This window comes from Ammospiza caudacuta, chromosome 4, assembly GCF_027887145.1.
Source record: "Ammospiza caudacuta isolate bAmmCau1 chromosome 4, bAmmCau1.pri, whole genome shotgun sequence".
In the NCBI taxonomy this organism is placed as follows: domain Eukaryota; kingdom Metazoa; phylum Chordata; class Aves; order Passeriformes; family Passerellidae; genus Ammospiza; species Ammospiza caudacuta.
Genome location: NC_080596.1, coordinates 45,598,733 through 45,619,564, shown reverse-complemented (window position 1 = coordinate 45,619,564; position 20,832 = coordinate 45,598,733). Strand labels below are relative to the sequence as shown.

At 39.6% G+C, this 20,832-nt stretch overlaps 1 protein-coding gene across 1 annotated transcript in view; it reads right to left on the bottom strand.

Annotated features, from left to right (window-relative positions):
* STOX2 (storkhead box 2) overlaps positions 1-20,486 on the bottom strand; it is a 70,763-nt gene extending 50,277 nt beyond the window's left edge. The window contains exon 1 of the mRNA XM_058804033.1: positions 20,419-20,486. The gene's annotated coding sequence lies outside the window, so the exon portion shown is untranslated. The remainder of the gene's footprint in view (positions 1-20,418) is intronic.
* Positions 20,487-20,832: the final 346 nt, after the last annotated feature.

Genomic DNA, 20,832 nt, shown 5'->3' with positions numbered 1-20,832 from the left:
TAAACGTGACTTCTTTAGCATGCAACTTCTGCAAGGATTTGAAAGACGACACCTGATATCCTAGAGAAGTAACTTAGTGTTATATTTACTAGTTCAACAACAGTTTCATATGAGGATGAAATTAAATACAAATGACTACCAAATACTACCATTACTCTTTAAATACCTCTTCTGCAAAGCCAGAATCAATTACAGTGATTGCAAAAGCTGGAACAGCCTCCCTCATTACCTGAAAACTACTCAAACTTGGGATGAAGTCAAAAGAGAGACACAATTCATGTCATGACAGCAAGACAGACAACACCAGTGCTCCGCCAGACATGGCCCATACATCTGTGCATCCTGCAGACAATTTTTCTTCTATCTGCTATGCCAGCCACCCTTGTTCCATGTTGCAGCTAGTGATTAATTACACTTCAGTGCAGCAATTCATCCAAGCCAGACCTCTGAAACAAGAAAGACACTGTGGGAATCTTCTGCACTTTTTAAGCACTTTCCTGCACTGGTAAAATTGAAAGTAATAAAGCCACATGGTATCAAAAAGTAGTATTTCTTTATTTTTGACTGCCTTGTGGTACAGAGAAAAAACCTCAACCTGTAATGTATCTTCATATTAAGTACTTAGCTGTCATTTATCACATCAATGTTCAGTGAAAGTTTCTTTGAGGGAAGGGAAACACTTTTCCAATATAAACCTACAACACACATGTCGTACCATGTGTGCTATAGGTTTGGATTTGAAAAGTGTTTCCTTCCATCAAAGAAGCAACATTGTTCTGCAGCAATGTGTGCTGATATCCCAGCTTAGTACTCGCTGCACTTTGCCAGCCGTGGAAATGTCTAATTGCATTCTGCTTTTCCAGTCCAGAACTCCTTGTACTGCTGCTATCACCACTTGGTTGTGTTCCTCCACGCTCGTTTTGACAGCTCTTGTTAAAGACTAGCCAAAATGTAAGCCTGGTTTAGACAGGCAAATCACCTCACTCATACAAAGGCAATCTTCAAGCCTGCCTTAGAAAATTAAACTTACAGTTATAAGAAAATAATGAGAAGCATTCCCATGGGCTCATCTGGAATGTGGTGCTAGCTATGAGTTGCAGCCCTGAATAATTCCAGCACAAGTTCACCTTCAGAGACAAAATACACAGGATTTGAGAACAGGGTGGTGTTTTCCCCTTCTGCTTTGTTTATTCTTGCCAATGTAACTACATACGTTCTTGGGCCAAGAATCATCAACAAGTCCCGAAACTGCATGAAAAATGCAAACAAAGACACAGACGTGTTATGCAATCAATAAAATCATTATTTTTGCAACTAAAGCAATAAATGGCTAGGTTTAACAAAATACTCTTCTAGGTGAGATCATTAACAACAAAATGAGTAGTCCTTGAATTAACTTTACTTCAGCATGGGCAATTTACTTTAGCATGGGCTTCAAGCTTTTGCTTGAAGCCAATGAGATTTGCATGTAGTAGTCCCCAAATAAATTAATAGAATTTACTTTGATTTAAAAAGCATTGTTTGAGCACAAAGATTCAACTCCTCTTGAGAGGAATGGCATGGCCTCACATGGAAGAGGGTGGACTGCAATCACCTGGGATCCATTCCAATCTGAATTTTTCCTATGATCTTGATACTCAAGGTGCTCATTCAGATGCCAGTCTGTACAGGCTATTGGGATGACTGGAGGCAGGGTCTGGAAGAGCCTGCACTCTCTTATTGAATGCAATAAAAATTCTCATGCCAAACTTCTTATGCATGTCATACAACACTCAATAGCAACCAGTATCAGTCTCAAAATTGCCAATTCAATATACCTGCATCCTATGACTCACGCTATCATCTTGGATGTGTTAGCAACAGCTGTCCAAGTAACAAAGTGTAAAATATGTGGCCTTAATGCCATTAACCTATGTATATTTTTAACAGAATATTTATAATGAAAAATCATAAATCAGCTCTAAGTAGTGTTTTTGTTATCTTTCCTAATGCACTGTTAGATTTTGCTAGTGATGCTCCAGAGTTTGTGCATGTTTGGGATTTTCTCCTTTGTTTTGCTGGCAGGACCAGAGAAGTCCCAGGACTGAGACTGGTGGAGAGGCAGCATTCCCAAGGACTGTACAATAGAGCAGTGTTTCCTAAAGTAGGTTATGCGAAGGACGAGCAGAAAGGCATCAGAGGGAGGGGTGACTGTGGAAAATATGGATGATGTCATCCTCAGCATTAGCAGATCTTTGAAAATACATGGCAGTGATTTATTGTCCTGGTAGACGATAAGGAGCTATGCTTCCAAAAGTTGGGATAGTGCAGACCTATCCCATTGTTTCCTTGTTTCACTGAATCCTTTTAACCAACTAGTTCTGGAAACATGAACAACTTGGTTATAAATGGCCACGTGCTCAGCCTTTGTCTTAAGCCTATGCCCAGATGACCCATTTTACACATTTCAACCAAGAATAAAGTGACCTCATTTTCAAAAGTGCTGAGCACCAGCTGTTCCTATTGTATTCACAAACTGCACTATAGGTTCCTCTTTTCAAATTCTTGACCTCAAAAGAATTTTCAGGCAGCAGAGTGGTTATATGTTCTTCCACTTGCCATATGCCTATTTATTTTAGTTCAAACATAAAAGTCTGGGTCAACTACTTTAAAATCCTGAATGCACTAAATCCTGAACAAGTACTCTTGCCACTAGAGCTTAAGAGCAACCTAAGTGAGCCACATGATCTAAAAAAAATGTTTTTGCACAGAAGAATGACTAGATTGAAAGTCAGAGTATTTTGGCTTTCACTCCTGGTTTCTCTTTTATTTTCTTTCTTCCTAATGAATGGCCTAAAAATGGCGGAACAATAGTATCCTAGATGCTACACCTGAATTTGCATTTCTGGGATTAAGTTTGTTTGTTAGTTTAAAAAATTCAAGATCATTTTGCTATAGCTTTTGCTAGTGACTTTTCCCTAACAAGCAGGTATTTTGTAGTTTTAAACTGTTACTTAAGTAGTTTTAAACTGTTAATTGAACATACCACTGTCATCTCCAGACAAAATATCACACTGCTTGTGCAAACAATAAATGCAAATACCTTAAATCTCCCCCAAACCATAATGCTTCAAATCAGCAAAATCAACAAAACAACTTACCCACAAAACACAAAATGAGTCATGCTGATGATCAGTGCACAATATTTGGTTTTGATTTTTAAATTAAGCTGTTTTTTAATAAAAAGATAGCAAGAAAACCTCAAAATAGATTGAACTTGCTATGACTTCTTGTTGATCTCTACTGAGAAGACACTGATTTGCACTGCATTGGATCCCAGTAAAAAAGATCCTGACTATGTGTGAGGAAAGCACTACTGCTTTTGGGCATAAGTAAATGAATCCATATAAAAACAGTACATAAATGCACACCACCCACTAATAAAAAAATCAAAAATATTCTTTCTCCAAATACAGAATTTTATTATTCACAGTATTATTCTCTTCACCTTGAAGAGAAATTGACTGTACTCCCAAATCCAATAGATCTTGACACCTTGCTTATGTTGATTAGTCAGAGTTCTATTTTGATTCCCCTGTAGAAGTAAACCTGGCCTTGCTTTGTACTTCTAGCTCTGCCTGTGTTTTACAACAGCAGAAGGCAAAGGTCTGGGAAGGAAGCTTTGCTAGAAAGCAGGGTCATTGGGTGGGACCAAGCACCCAGAAGAGAGGGTGAGATAAAAGCAGGAGGGTTCAAGGTGAAGGCCAGGTGCAAAAACATTGCACAGATGGACTCTCATCTCTGAGAACCAGAAGCAAAGCAGATATAACAGCAGCTCGAAATCATTGGTTTGATACAGTTTTCTGAAATTCTGCTCATACTTGCTGATATTTTACAGGTCAAACTGTCTACAAATGCAACAAGAAACTATCTGGAAGTTGCTGGTGAAGTGCATATAAAGAGGTAAAAGTTTTATTTTATTTTGAAAATAATTCAGAATAGAGACACTGTCAGATCACCAAAAGTCCTGAGATTTATGAAGGTGCTTGAGCAGACACCACAAGATAACAGCAAAGGAAACAAATAAAAATGGTCTCTTTCTCTTGGTGACAGTCTTTGAAATACAACTTGTTTCCTTGGTCTAAGAAAGATTTGTCAGTGACGTTTTGAGAAAAAATGGCTATAAATCCTGCCAAAAACAGCTTATAAATCCATTCACACATCACTACTTTTGGCTTCACTTGTTCCGTACTGCTGATGCTCTGAGAATCACCAGAAAGCACATCCCACCCTTGACCTCCAAAGCCAGACCACAGTATTTCCAAGCTTTGCACTACTGGCAAGGCACAGAGATTTGCTAATATCATAAGAAGAGCTGGCTGGTCTTGTTTGATGAACTATCATGAGAACAGCTATCAATTCAATATTAATTTGATCCTTAATGCTATTTTTCCATGTAAATTATAGCTGCAAACGCAATGAGGTCATCTTCTCTAATCATGAATGCATGACAAGCAACATAAGATTCCAACTTTTGTGATTCACACACTAAATGAAAAAACTATGCAGCAAACATGAATTTCTTATCTACAAAAGCAGGTTATGTCTTTTCCTTTTCAAAGAACAAAACCAATACAACAAACCCACCCATACCAAGAAACAGCTGAGCATAACTATGATTTCTAGATCACTTTAAAGAAGCCATATATATACTCTTTATATACTCTCACTGCTGCTCTGAACTGGTTTCAGGCAGCTTTTACAATTTTTCAATACAGCAGTAGCCATGATATATTCAACATATTAGCTTGCACTACACCCATCCTTTCACAAATGCTTGGTCAGACAGACTTGGTGGCAGGCCATCAGCTCCTTGTGCAAGGGATCTCAGAGTCCCACCATCCCACCCATCACTGTACCATCCAAACCCTTTTTGGCTGTGAAAGAGGTGACAAGAGGGCTGGCAGAGGATTTACACTCATATTAGTATTTCTATACAAAAGACTTCCAAAAATGGCAAAGTTGAGATGCAAGTACTAAAGAGAAGATTTAAATGCAAGTGCCAACATCAGTTCTTGCAATTAAACTCATTAGACTTTGGCCTTTTCCTTCTGACTACATTTGTGTCTACAAAGATAAAAGTAGTCAGGCCAAGAAAAATACCCAAAATGCTCACACATAAAATGCAGCTGCTTAGCATATGTCATTACCACACTCACTTCAAAAATACTGAGCAACTTAAACCTGCAAGCCACTTGGCTTTAGCTAGAGATAAATGCCTGAGATAAGAGAGGTATAATTGTTCAATGTAATACTGTAGCATGTTTTATATAAACATTTGCTAACACTGCACTTCATATATTCCATTTCAGTGTTGTGAAGTGCTGCTGAATGTTCCAACTTCATTTATGGTCTGCTCCTGTAATATTTACACATCCAATGTTCCCCCTAATGCTGCATTAAATATACTATCCTAGCTTCCAAGTAGAAAGGAGCACTTATGCTTTACAACAGAGGGCACAGCCTACAGGTTTCTAGCAGTTACCCAACTAATTCTTCTCCACTGCTGCAAGAGGAAAGGGGAAAATCAGAAAATAATGTGTTAATTTGTGAAGAAAACATGAAATTGGGATTAAAGACAGCTTTTGCATTCAGTAAAATGCTTTGGGTTTAACCATAATTTTTCTACAAAGTAACAATTAAGTAAATTATAACATCTGAAATCAGGGTCTCCACAGAGGAGATGTGTTTGTAAACTTCTTGGACAGTTTGGTTTCATAATGGAATGCGTGGTGTGACTGCTGGCTCTCTTAGCACTGTTCTTCCATATCACAGCTCCTGGACAGCCTCAAGCAAACTTGACAGACAGGGGAGCAGCCTCAAAGGTCTTATGTTCCCACAAGTCTTGGTGACCCACCACAAGGTGTACTGAGGTAAGACTGAAGCCAAAGCCTAGACATACAAAGAGACATCAAACCACCCAGAAGGGAGAGATGAGAGAACGGGATGGAAAACACAGCTCACAAAGACTTCCTGGGTTTTTTTCACTTTAATAGCTCGTTGTAACTACCAGGGAAAAGTCCTGCAACCTCCACTCAAAGAATTCTCCCTTTGAATATTTCAGTTTTCTGCCTGCTTTTCTGCTGTAAAATCAAGGGGAGGGACTGCCATATTGCAATGACAGCAAGGCACAGGTCAGAATCACAGGAAGGAAAGGCAAACTTTGTGATGTCACACCAGTGCACATTTCAGCAATGTATGACATCTCACCACAAAACCAGGTATCTTGCCCTGATTTTAGAATAGTCTACAAGTAATGCTCAGCAGTAACCACTTCTGGCTCCAGGTCTTCCCCTTCTGTCACCTACATGCTTTGACATAAGTGCCTCAGGGTCCTCCCCTCTGGCTGAGCACCAGGAGCTGCAGCTCCTCCCTTTCACCCCAGTGCAAGCAGGGGATTGCCAGCTGCAATGCACGTGGGACAGCACACTGAGGGCACCACCACTGCCACAGCAGTGACAGCACCCACTTCAGTGACAGCTACTGCAAAGGGAGATACTCCACAGCAGTGTGATGATCTTCCTCTAAACCAGACAATTAGGAATAAACCAACGCCACTAATAAATGCAGGACTAAAGCCTGATGGCTTTCATACTGCAAATGATCCTTGGTCTTCCCTGAGTACCGTCAAGTGAAGTCCAATTTTGTTGCCTGGCTCTGTCTATAGAAACCATTCTATTGTTGCCAGCAATGAACTCAATGGCCTTGCTTTTGTTCTCATGCTACCATAAACTAGCACTAACTCAGGTAAAAATCAATAAAATTGTACTGATATACAAAGAAGAATGTGACCCCATGGTCAATGAGGTGATTTTTAATGATCCTACAATTAGAGAAACCATATTAAACATTTAACATTTGATCTTTGCTGCTGTTTCTAACCTAGCTAATAGAGATTAAAAGCACATACTTTTTGTGCTTTTACAAAAAATTTACAAAAATTTGCAAAAAAAAAAAAAGGTTTCAAATGCTGCAAATGACATTTGTTATGTTTTCATTGTGCACTAGAGTTTAAAATGCTATTTTTTAATGTGGAATCGTAGCTTCAGACTATAAATCATGGACTCTGGAGGTATTCTGATTAAGCACCCACTAGACAGATTGGATCATGGACTAGAGTGGATGAAAGCCAATGTCCTGTGAGAATCTCAGCACTACAATGGTGTTTAACAACAGTTCTGCAAATAAAACAAGTGAAAAATTCAGAGAGTGCTGAGAGGAAATTCTTCAATTTTTTTAAACTGAAGTCTATTATGAAAATATTATCACTTGTTATCATATTTACTGTTTTATATCCTATATTTTCTACCATTTGCATTGTTTTTTCAATGTTTATATTTTACTCTTGTTAGAAAACACATCTCCAACATCAATTACAATTACTAACAGCATGCACAGCTAAATAAACACCTGCAGATCTACACAAAGCATAAACAAAATACACTCATATTGGTATAAAACACAGCCTCCTCAAGCAAAACATATTAAATGGATGTGCTCTGATATTACATTAACAAGTAATATACAGAAACCTTCACAGGAAGGGTGGAAATTAAAAAGAGCAGTCTTAAAAAGAACATATATATAAATATATGTGTATAAAGTAAAATTATATAAACATGTATAAATATATTATGGCACTCAGCACATGCAGCAAAGTTGCTTTGTACATACACAAGCAAAAAGATGATTCCTGTGAGCATCACTGAATGTGCATAGTGGATCTCTTGGGAGGGCTGGACCACATGCAGTGCATACACAGACAATCTCTGGAAGAATCACCATACACAGTTGTCTCCATCCACTTCTACACAACACACCTGAGATTTATTTCAGAACACATATTTCTGTTATGCTGGTCTATGAATTGACAGGGCTTGGGACATAATTTTGATGGATGTTTAGGCAGCTCTGCAGAGAGAATGGCGACTGTATTCAGCTCTACACTCCACCAGTGTTTTCAAAGGTAACCCACTGAGCACATGGATAGAGTTAGTTCAGGCCCATATGAAAATCCAGGTATGTGAATTGTGAAATACCTGCAGTCCATCAGTCTTTAGAGATGTTGAACATTTGCCTTCTTCAAAAAACCAGCACTTTTACAGACACCCAATGTGTCATAAGCTCAGGAAGCCATGCTGTAACATTATGGCCTCTAGCTATTAGCTGAACCAAGATTAATCTTGTGAGCCAGCCAATGACTCCAAAATAAGGAAAAGGGATACCTGGGAGACATGAAACATTAGGATCCACTTCTGCATCCTTTTCTCAGGTCAACAGCTGTCTTGAAACAGCAGTTCCACTTTACCAATAAGCAGGAGACTAGGAAACAACTAATGCCTTGGCACCAGATCCTGCTTGCAATTTGAATCAGGACTTGACATTTTTGGAATGTCAAGAGTTGATACAACAAGAAATTCCTGCTTAATGCAGGCCTTTCATCTAGGCATGTCACCTTCAAGATGAGAGGGCTCATGAGGCCCAGAATTCAGAGGGAAAGGAAAGGAAGGAACTAAGAAAAGAAAACTATGTGAAAGGAGTAAATGGAATTACAGAAATAATTAACAAATTATTTCTTCTTTCGTGACTTCAGAAGAGAATGTGTGATGACATGAATCCTATTAATATCCAAGTTACAGGAATCTACAAGGTCTATGTTGTTTGGAGACATGGGATTAATGCTGCCTCTTGACCTAACAGCTGATCAGCTTTTGTACCACCAAAAATACCAAGAACCTGAAAACCTCCTTCTCACATGCATATATTCCTGATTATTAGGAAAAGCAGCAAAAGAGGACAGGATGAAACCTAATGCTAGTTTAAGACTGACAATGCACACAACTTGGGGCTGTCACAGTACAGCTCCCCTCATGCAAGGCGAGGTTGTCACTCCCTAACACTGCCTGCTATTACAGAGTGCACCTGCAAGCAAAACATCATCAGGACTGCTAAACAAACTGTATTGCCTGAACCAATAGCCAAGGATGAGAAGCATACTGGGGGAGCACCAGATGCACTTGCTTTCTCTCTCCACTTCCTTAGATACCTGTTTGTGGTTATAGTTAGACACAGCAGAGTGGGCAAGACAGACCAGGGTCTTAACTGGCACATCCACTCTCAGGTTCTTACTTGTTGCTGGAAAAACATAATCCAAAACTGCTATTGAAAGACAACGTATACCAGAGCAGGTTTTAGATGGTTTTATTTCTCCTTGCTGGTCCCTCACAGCAAAATAGCACTCCTAAAGTTATGCACAGCAACCACACGCATCCATCCATTCAGGAGTACATAAGAGGTCAAATGCTCTGATCTGAGGAGCAGGTTTGAAGCTAATTTACTATTAGAGATAAAATTACACTTCCCATGGGTAGCTGTGCTGTCAGACAATTTTGACATGCCTAGTACTGACAAAGCTTGGTCTGACACCAACATACTAGTAAAACTCAGTATCAACACCTTTTTTTATGCTTTCTCACTGCTTGATCCACACCATCCTATTCAACTCCAACATTAATTAGTGAATGAATTATGATGACACAGGCATGTTGAGCTTTTTACTTCAACTCTTTTAACTTACCTTTTCATGATTTAACTCTAAATGTAATCTACAGTGAAACACTTCACTGTACTTAAGTACACTGCTGTGGGTGTGAAAAAGGGATCACTGTTAGGATAAAAAAGAATAACCATAAAAAGCCAAGTGTAATGTACTGTAAAACCTGTTGGTATGTTTGGAACAATCAGCATTGCAATGAAAATCAGACAAGATTATCATCTGGTAGGCAGAAAAAATATTGTATCAATTTTGAAATTAGCTCAGAGACATGTAAATGAAAGATCAATGGTCCTGATTTAAATACAGCCAGTCTAAGGACTTCAATTGAGATCTAAGGGTGAGCTGGTAAAAGTGAAGCGTACTTCTCATGACCAGAACACAACATCAGCCTTCTCTGGCAGAACAGCAACTCTGCCCATGACTCCTCTTTTTGTGCTCTGCCATCATACTCGCCCTTGTTTCTGGTAAACCTGTCCCAGTTTCTCTAGCTGTCCAATCTGTGGCCCTAATTCAAAGGCACACTCCAATTAAAAGGGAGAATTTACTCAGCAGTTACAGCTACATTCTTGTCAGCCTTTCCAATTCTCCTATGGAGGCACGTGCAAGAGAGATGAGTACATGCACTGCTCGTGGAAGGAGCACTGCTGTGTGTTAAGGTTTCCTATCTAAACAGTCAACCAAAACTCTGTGCACTTTCCCACTAAAGGACAGAGCCAGACCCTTGGGGCATTGAGGTACATGCTCATGTAGAACCATCAGCCCATGCACACAGAGCACAGGCTCGCCACGTATCCAATTAAATAAACTTACATAAATCATATTTTACTGTGCTGCACAACAGGTTGACCACATCTGGGGAAGAGTTATTGTATGTGGCTCTAATATAAACAATGCCTCACATAGCTACTCCAGCCTCTTGTGAAAAGAGGTAGTTAAGAATGTGATTTTTAAAGCCAGGTCTCTAAAACATGCCTGAATTTTACACCTATGGTTACTGAAGAATATTTCTGCAATTAAAATAATTACACAGACTGAACCCAAGATTGATTCAAAGGAAAACATCTCATGATTTTAGCAACAAGCAAAAAATGCAAAATATTTCATTTAGGGATGGCTATATATTTTTCCAACAAAATTGGAAGAAGTTGTTCAGAAACTGAGATTTCATTAAAGCTGGAAGGAAAAAAATGCAGAAAACCATTTCTTGCTTCTCTGTTCTGTGAAAACATTTCAGTCAAAACCATTCCTATGCAGACATCCCATGCAAATACAATTTTAAGATTTCACTCTTGAAATTCATTGCTTATGGAACATTTGTATCTAAAGAGAAAGAAAAGTAACTACATCCATCCATAATGAAAGCAGAGACTAAGGATCTATTTGTAACATATTACAAACCCCTAAATATTCCCTGAAAATGGACTCCCTTTATTGATAATTTTTGACTGGATTAGTGCAAGGGGAGGAGGTCAGTGCACGGACAAACAGCCAGCCAATCTCTCCCACCTGTAATCCCATCTCCTGAATGAATCCATGAAACTGCCCTGAAACCAGAGGCTGAGGGATTGCTTGAGCCTTGGGTGAACTTTCCATGGCCACTGGAATTTGTCCTCCATTCCCTCCAAAAAGATGTACTGTAGACACGTGCAATTTACAAGTGGAGTTTGCAGCTGTTCCAAACTTCATGTTACAGGCAATAAACTTCTCTCAAGTTTCTGGCCACTCTACTCACCCAGCCAGCAATGCAGTAATTACACCTAAAAGCACACAAATCTGAAGAAAACCTTGTAAAAAAATATTTCTGCTTCACTCTGTTTAAAAAAATATTTAGTTTAAGGCTCACATTTTGTGAAACAGGCCACAGTATGGTCCAAGAATGCAAAGTCTCACAAGAGCAGAATTTAGAATGTCCTATGAAAATCAAGAATGGTACTTTACTCTAAAATGTCGTGAAAATTTAAGAGGCAAAGTCAAGTATCTCAATGAAATTTAGTACATCATCTTTACTGGCTTACAGGATAAACAGTCCAATTTATAGCATTTACATTATCACACATGGCCAGAAGTTCATTTACAAACTAGGTCACAGGTCATCAACAGGAAATTCATAGGAAATCATGGAGGAAATTAAAAGAACACAAATGGGCAAAGAAACTAATTTATACAATCTAGGTTCTCCCAGCACAGCTTCCTGTGTTATGATGAACTCAGCTTTCATACTGAACTTTGCCTTTTCCAGGCCACATTAAGTATTTCTGAACTGTCTATTATACTCTCTAAGCCTCAAAATGTGCAGGTCAGATTCACTAAAAAGAGCCATTCAGTTTTTTTTTTCTTTAAACAATATAGCTGGGAAAGGAAATGGTAACTAGAAAAGATGTTTTGAGATCATTAAATGCAGATTTATCACTACTGGCACCTGAACAATGGATGTACAAGATCCTTCATTGACACGAATACCACAGTGAGGAAAGATATCACCGAAACACAAGAAGATATTCTCATATTCCTTCAGTTCCAGCATCCCAGCCAAACTGACCTGCACTCCTGATCATGTCTGAGATGACAAGTAGTATCTGTGGGCCTGTTCTACTCTCACATTAGACATGCTTTTCAACATAAAACCCCTGGTCAGTGAGGCATGGGAATAGAGAGAGCTACAGTTCATCTAGGTTATCTGGACAACTTTTGAAAAGAAAAACTGCTCCGCAGAAGCAGTTACTGCTTAATTGTTTAGAGCTGAAAGCTGAATGCACTGTACTGCCTATACCTTTAATGTATCACACAGAAACAAAGGTTTGGAGTAACTTTGCAAGACACATACAAAATGAAAGACTGGCAAGATGCCTCAGCTGTCTCTCTTCTTGCTCCTTTAGTTAAATAAAAAGACCCAGTATAAATGTGATCAACTTTTCCTTCATTCTTTTTCACAATACCCAAATATCCACATAAGGTCCACAAAATAAAAGCAATTTAAGTTCATTCTTACTCTGGTGCTTCTACACCTTATGAAATTTAATAAAAACATCGAGATGCATTTTTTCAATACCACAACTTAAAATTTCTCGTAAATTGTGCATTTGTAGCTATCTTCTGCAGATAGTATTTCCCACTGAAGCAACAAGAAAACACATATACGCTTCAAAAATTTTAGGAATCGCATAATCTACAATTTGATGAAAAACAGAACTATTTTTGGGTTGTGAGGAGCTGGTTGACAAGGTAATAGTGATAACAGTACCAAATAACACTCACGCCACACCATTTACTGCTGGTATTATAAACAGGCTCTCTCTTCTGGCTTGCAGGAAGTGAGATGGAAAATTCTGAGAACACAGTGTTGTTCTGAACACGGGATTTCACTTGCAGAATGAGGATTGCTATGTGCACACTGAACACACCTATTACTGGATGTCTGCTCTTAGCTGCCATTACCAAACCAAAGCCTGGGTTGAGAAAGGATCCTTTTTTTGTGATGGGCAATATTACAGTATAAAACAAAGGTAAAGATTCTCCTACTGAACTGATTAAAACAGAAGCACAGAGAACTGCAAAAACAGTTAAAAGTACCCAGGAAAACAAAGTCAGTGACTGATCCAAGTGGGAATACCTCCCTCGCCTACTAACTTTCAAACCCAGTGATTTTAATCTCTCTTTGAGGGAAGGAAAAGGGGAAGTTGCTATCCTCTTTATAATGAATTCAAGCCTGTTGAAAATCAAGTTTTCTTGTTTCAGTTACCTTTTGCTGCCTGTTTAAAAGCTGCCAATACAGATCAGGATTCTGTCTAAACTAGACTGTTCTGCCCACTCCATCATGCTGCACACCCAAATATACTTGCTGTAAAGCCAGGTCTTCCTTTTCCCCCACCCCCCCTCCACAGGCAATCTGAGCAAGATAATTCCAGCACCTATATGTCATCCAAGAGTGAGATACAAAACAGCATCAGTAGACCAGCCAACTCAATAAAATATGCTGAAAAAAGGATGCCAGTAGCTATAAACAACTTTCATACCCTTTCATAGTTACAGGCAATCACTTGGGAGCAACAAATTCTGGTTTGGGAAATTTTTGCAATTTCAATATTCAAGCATTTTCCCTAGGACTACTCTGGTTGCTACTGGCCTTGATACCAAAAATTCTGCAAGAACAAGTACAGAAGGACAATTCCTGAGACTCTTAGAAAAGCTTTTAACCCTTGTTTCTGCTTCTTGTCCTATTCAATTAATCTAGAAAAAAGACCTATAAATGAAAGTGTTCAGTTTAAGTTCAGGCACTCAGGGCTCAGTTTTAATGGTCTCTATCCATTTTCCCTCTTCTGATAAAAACTAAACCCAATGGTTGGACAGAATTGCATGAAGCATTAATTAGTTACTTCTTACAAGGTGCAATCTATATTTCCAAGTGAACATTTACATCTACACCACCAAACCCATCAGATACCCAGTTTTGGTAATTTAATGGTAGTTTTGTCATTTACACTAATGGAAAGTATAATGTTTTTCAAGGAAAAAACCCAAATATCATTGTGTTATTTAGCAATTCTTATACAAGCTCTAACTTAGCTGACAATTTTTGGTCCTGGCTGATACTGTCTGGCCACTTCCAACTATGTAAAAGCATGCTTAGGGGGATCCAAGAGTAACTGTACCTGCAATTTTTTTCAGCACTGCTTTACTTGAGTCGTGGCCCAGAATTTGGATTTGATTCTGTTTGAATGCTGTTCACAGAGATATTTTACAACCTGCTATGGGATATAAAGCACAGTCATGCTAAAGAACCTTCCAGAAAACTGAAAAGAAATCCCCAATTTTTGGAGGATTTCTACAACATGCTTAGCAAAATGGAATCTTTCTGGTCTTCTGATGGTGCTTATACATCTTTAAACTATGGAAAGAATGTTACAAAGATAGTAGTTTACTCTGGGATGAACTCTCCAGCATACAAATGAAGGCCTATTGTTGCTCACAACTGAGCAGGTTATCGAGCTAACCCAAGGTGATCTGCAGAATCCTCACATTTCAGGCCCCTCCAACAAATAATGCATTTTGCAAAGATGTGGCTGCTATTCAATTCCAAAATGGCAAGATATTCAACACCCTTCAGGTTCATCAAGTGTTGCCAATGGGGTATAACCTCTACACCTGTGAAAGACTGGGAGCTATTCATGATGAATCAGTACTGTGTTTGTTCTGAACCCTTGTCTACTCTCGAAAGAGGAGTTTCCTGTATCTTCAGTAGTCTATCATGATACCCAGTGTGCATATAGAAAAATTACTTCAGTCACAGGATGACCAGAAAACACAACTAGAAATGTATTCAGACCCAGACTGACATTCCAATACAAATGTCAATGACAGCCTTTGGTGACTTGATCGTGGAGTGCCTCTGTGCACCCAAACCTGGCCAAAGGTCCAAGCAAACCAGCAGAGAACATGGAAACTTTGAATGCAAGCAAGAGCAAGGGGCTAGAAAGGAAAAATAACCTGGAACTTAGCCCTGCAGAGATGAGTGCTTTGAACTGAGACAGAAACATGAACAGGTCTAGGTAAGATAGGCACACAGTGTTCTCTTTCTTTGTTGTATTCATTCCTCTTTGATTTTACTTCTAACACCATGAAGAAAAGAGACTTGGATCCCCACACTCATAGGTCACAACAGCCAGGAAGAGCAACAGGTACTCAGCTGCAGTTTGGTCACACAAGCAGTGCTCAGGACACTGCCCACAACTCGGTCTAAAAGTGAGCTCATGGGCATGCAGAAAGCGTCTTGGCACCTGGTGGGCAAGGACCAGGCATACCCGTGACACAACACACGGGCATGGGCACAGCACTGTATGTGAGTTAATACCACACATACAACCACAGGAACAAAAACCAGGGCTCTACAGGACAGAAGAGCTTGTCTTTGGAATTCTTTTAGGCAAGAAATCGGGGAGAAAACAAAATGAAGTAGAAACTGTGCAAAAATTACTGGTCTGTGAACTTGAACCAAGTTTGTGGTTCTGAAGACACAGCACACTTAGATCCTTCCCCCATATCAGGATGCAGTGAAAGTTCCTAATTCTCTGTCACAGTGAGTGGATGCCACAGAGACCAAAAGGGACTAGAAAGACACAGTGAGCCCAGCAGTAACCTCCCAAGCAATAAAGCAGGCACAGCCCCTGAACTAACTGAACAGAGCGACCCCCTCAGGGTTCACCAGCTCACCACAGACTGAGCAGGATCCAGGAGGTATAGCTGGTCCTACTAGCCACTGACACCCATACACTCTCAGGTTTTATTGTCCCAGCAGTGGGTCTGGCCTAAAACAACACAAAACTACTCAGAATTCAGGCAAGCAAAGAGATCACATTACTGTTAAGAAGATATATGGGAAGCTGTTTCTTAATACTGCATTCAAAAAAAGAAGGTGATGCAATACTGATTATTCCATTAAATATTAATTACAATACAGCTGCTTTCAAGCTACAACATATTCCTTTAGATAACTGAATTAAGGGACAGGAGAACTGAATGAGTTTTGCGTGTATTTGGCACTTCTCAATTACATTAAACATTAAACTCAATTACATTAAACTTCAGCTCATGTGTAATTATCTCCAAATATTAATCTTTAGACTTACAGATTCAAGCTTTAAAAAAACAAAACAAAAACTTAGGACTCTCAAATTTGTTTAGATGACTCCCAAGATCCTTCTTACTGTTCAAGGAGCTTCAAGAGTTTATCCAAGACCTTTCATCAAACATTCCTGAAAGAGAGAATGAGGTTACCTTTTCCTCCTACAAATTTTAATTTGCATACAGATACCATCAGTTAGATAGCAGGGTTACATACTTCTCTCCTTTCCCTTCTACTTGAACTTGGTAATCAAACTCCAGTAACAGCAGACAACAACGAGACTGAATTTTATTCTTCAACTTTGAAGGACTGAAACCTCTGCAAGGAAAATGTAAAGCAAAGAGCAGTAAAGTAACTGCACACTTTTCAAAAGTAACCTCCAAACAACCATGCTCTGGAATTAGTTTCTACCATTGCAGAAAGCTCTTCAGACATTTCTTCATGCTGTGACTGATACCCTAGACCACCTCCATCTCAAACTGATATGTTACCTCCAACACCAAAATTGTCAATTCAAGTAAATGAAGAAGGCTGCAGGGAAAGTTTTATCTTTCAAGAGCATTACTCAGTTCCATTAATATTTAATGGCTGGGTCGATCACAGGGTACAGCTCCTCTCTCTGCTAAAACAAAATCCAGGATTTGCTTTTGCTTTCGTATTTAAAAGGAAAAAAGGAGGGAAAAAAAAGGCAAGAAGCTTCTAATATTTGAAAAGATATATATATATATATATATATATATACACATATATATATATATATATGTATATATTTTTTTTTTTCGTTTAACTGTTTGGAGACCACCAAAGTTGCATTAAATTTTATCCTGCTTGGCAGTTGCATATCATTTCTTTATTTTCCCTTGAATTAAGCAGCAATACATGACAAACTTCAAGTATATTTCCCTCTTTTCAGTAAGAGGTACTGTATACATGTATACGAATTGTATTGGATTCAAACTTTCAGCCTCTCTTCTCACACAAGGTCAAAGCTCTACATTGTTGTAATTTTCTTTTTCAGTGTTTTTTCTCCAAGGCAGTCCTCCACTGGGAAATTAATATTCTGCATGAACAATGAACTCCTTGCATGGCCTTTGAACCTAGTGGTTGCTAGGAGGCCTAAAGAAACCCTGGAGTACAGCCTATTTAATAGCACGTATCAAGAGATTATTCAGAAGCAAAAATGTGTGATTTTCTAAATTGTCTGCTTTTTTCCCTCCTTACTTCCATCTCCATTCATCTGTCAAACAATCTTTAGATTTCATATGAATTGCATCTGCATCAATTTTCTATAATTATGGGCAGTTTGTTCCCCGAGTATTGAAAATGTGACTGGCCAGCCACCAATGCTGCTTCAAATCAAGCAAATATCAAACTGCTCCTTACTCAGTTTTACTGAAAAGGCTGCTCAAAATCAGATGTGCTTCACTGCTGTAGCATGAGGTTTGCACTTCCATTATAAACATGGTTCTGCTTAGGGACTGTATTTTCCTCATACAAAACACTATGGCACTGACTGCAGAACCATTACTCAGTATTTCTCTGTGCTGAAAGAAATATATATAGCTTCTCTATTCAATTCAGGCATACTTGAATATTAAGATTTCAAGCTTTTTAGCATCTTACTGAAGGTTGTTTGATTGTATGCATTTCCATATTTCCCCAAGCAGAGTAATTGAGGCAAAACCCCAAGGTTTCTTTCCCACCCTCCACCCCCATTCCAAACAATGAGGCATTTAATTAAAAGATAACCACAACAATGTTAATGGTGATGAGGTTAAATGGTTGGATAAACAGAATGCAGCCCTCTGAAAAGCCCATGTGTTTCAGGATGCTTTCTCCTCTGCAACACTCGGGGTGACAAAGAAAGTATTTGTATTCCTGATACTCACAGTTTTTACACCAGTGGACTTCCTACAAATTTCCTGCAAGGAAGAGAGTTTCCTCCAAATAGTGAGAAGTGCACACAGTAGCTATTCCTCCCAAAACTAATATTTGGAAAGGCAGTGGACAAGGATCCTTTAAAAAAAAATGAATGTGGCAACTATCCACTATGAGAGAACAATTACATTTCCAGATAAAAGCCTAACAAGCTGTTGTTAAGGTTGAAAAAACCAACAACAACAAGAAAAACTCAAAACAACAAAACCAACAAATATTTGCTGATTTTAATTTTCAACATGTTCTCCCTCCAAAAACTTTAACAAATTAGTAAAACTTAACATTTGTTCTTATCTTCAGTTGTTGCAAGTGAAATGACTACCCTCTATAGTCATAAACAAGTATTCTTGGCCTGGAGATTACTCTAAAATATCTATAGCAGATTAAAATTCTGTGCCCCCTCCTACCTCTCAAGGACACGGGTATCTGCCAACAAATGCAGGGTGACATATCTGATTCTGCAGATTGCTGGTGTTTGACTGTCTGGTTGGTTGGTACCAATCTTGCCAACATAAAGCTTTCACAGAGCCAGAGCACTTTGCTGAAGAATTAAAAACAAGCAAGAACCACAGCACTTGGCACAAAATGCTCACGTGAGCTGCTTCTCTCTTAAATATGGCCTTTCATACTGAAAGAAGGGCTTAAAAAGTACTGACTTCAACAGATCTGACACAGGGTATCTTACACTGGGAATACCAGGACATTCACCCAGAACAAGAAAAATCTTTGCAGTATTGTCAGATTCAGCTTTCCAGACACTTTCAAGTCCTGCAGCACCAATGGAACAAGTCAACCACTTCAACACAACCATTCTCCTCTTCAGCTGTCCAAGCATAAATTTTCCTTGTTGTTTCCACTCACTATGTGACTTCCCAGGAACCAGAGCAGAGCACCAATTGCCAAATAACACAATACTCTTACACAGGCAGATTTTTCAATAAAATGCACATTATTTCTCTTGTACTTGGGCATGAAAGAAAAAAATTAGTCACGAGGCACTTTTAAAACATGAAAAACCCATCCTGACTAAAGAGATATGTTTATTAGGGCCAGAGACAGGAAAGTGAGCACAGAACTGAAAACCACAATCTTTGGCTCAACCTTTGCAGCAGAAATGGGGCGGAAGGGGACAGCAGTACAGGGCCGGAGACGTTTTCAGTAATGCATTATAAATACCTTAGTTTTCTCCTTTCAAGGAATCTGCCTACTCAACCTAAATTGTGCCTCAGAGGGAGAAACGTGCCTTTGTGATAAATTGGAATTTGCCATCATAATAATGAAACATTATGTCCTATCATCACAATAAACAGGCAGCAGAACAACAAAGGAGGTTTCCAGGATTTTCTGCCCCTGGCCCCCTCCCCATCAGCATTTTCCCAAGTCGTCTTTTGGGTGTTTATGAAATGCCTTAATTCCAAGGCCATTAAGATGCATTTCTGGATGGAGCAGATTCTACAAATAGTACTGAGGCTTTCCAAAATCTCACCAGCACTCCATCGGAGGCCAAGCCTCTCCCGGATGCCTGCCTTTCCCTGCGCTGTTTTTTGTTTTGTTTGTGCTTTCTCTTTCCCATGCACAAACATGTTGGTGCAGTGTCTATTATTTCCCTACGGCCTTCCTTGAAAAATGAAGCCACTGACAAATGAATATACATGCACGTGTGTGTTCCACCACATACAGAGGTCTGGTCTCCTTCTACACCTCAAAAAACAAATGCAAATGTGTTTACAGTCATTTTCACCAACACATGCCTTGCCATTGCAGAAACATGCAGCTGAAAGCCTGAGAGACTGTAACAAGACAACTGCATTTGCAACCACAAGTAACCCTTTTCCTTTCCAAAATGGAAAAACACGAAAATCTGATGAATTAACTAGAGTTAACTGCATTTTAAGAGGAATGTGTGGGAGAGCAGTAAATATCCAGCACATGCTTTTACGCACAAAAGGCGCAAAGGGCTCCATGCTCTGCACATCCAGTCATTTTTGTCTGCTCTTCCGCAACAGAGATGCAACCGTATCTATCATACATTTTATTTCACTAGACTAACAGATTTTAAACACCATATTGCGAGGACACCGCTGTGAATCTTGCAGAGGTACAAAATGGTGGATGTATGCTATTTTTTTTTCATTATTCCTAACAACTCAGCCTCCCGATCGCAGGCTCCCCTCCGTACCCACCAACACATCCTTCCCAGGCAGACACACATGCCGAAGCAGCCTCGCAATAAAGCTCTCTCGCATACACAAATTATGTTACAAACCTGATGTCATGTAGCCCCGTGATGCCTGGGAAATAAAAGCTGGGGGGAAGTGCTTGTGCAGTCGGTAGTCCTTCTCGCTGCGGGACCTCATGCGGTCTGAGGCCCGGTCGGAGAAGTCGGAGCTAGGCCAGGCCCGCCGCAAGGTCGTACTCCGCGTCTTCTTCATGCTGAGGACGGCCGAGCCTCCTCCTCCCGCCGCAGCACGGGTCAGGGCTGCGCGCTGCCGGCCATCAGCCTAGCGCGGCCACCGCCGGGCCGCAACGTGCGCGCATCGCGCCGCTCCCTCTTCTAGGGCGCCAGCCGCAGGTCCCTTCCTTTTTTTTTTTCCTCTCCCTCGAATGATCCAATTTTACACACGTCCCACAATGCATTACACTTCATTTGCAATCGGTCCGGCTTATAGCTCCCAGATTT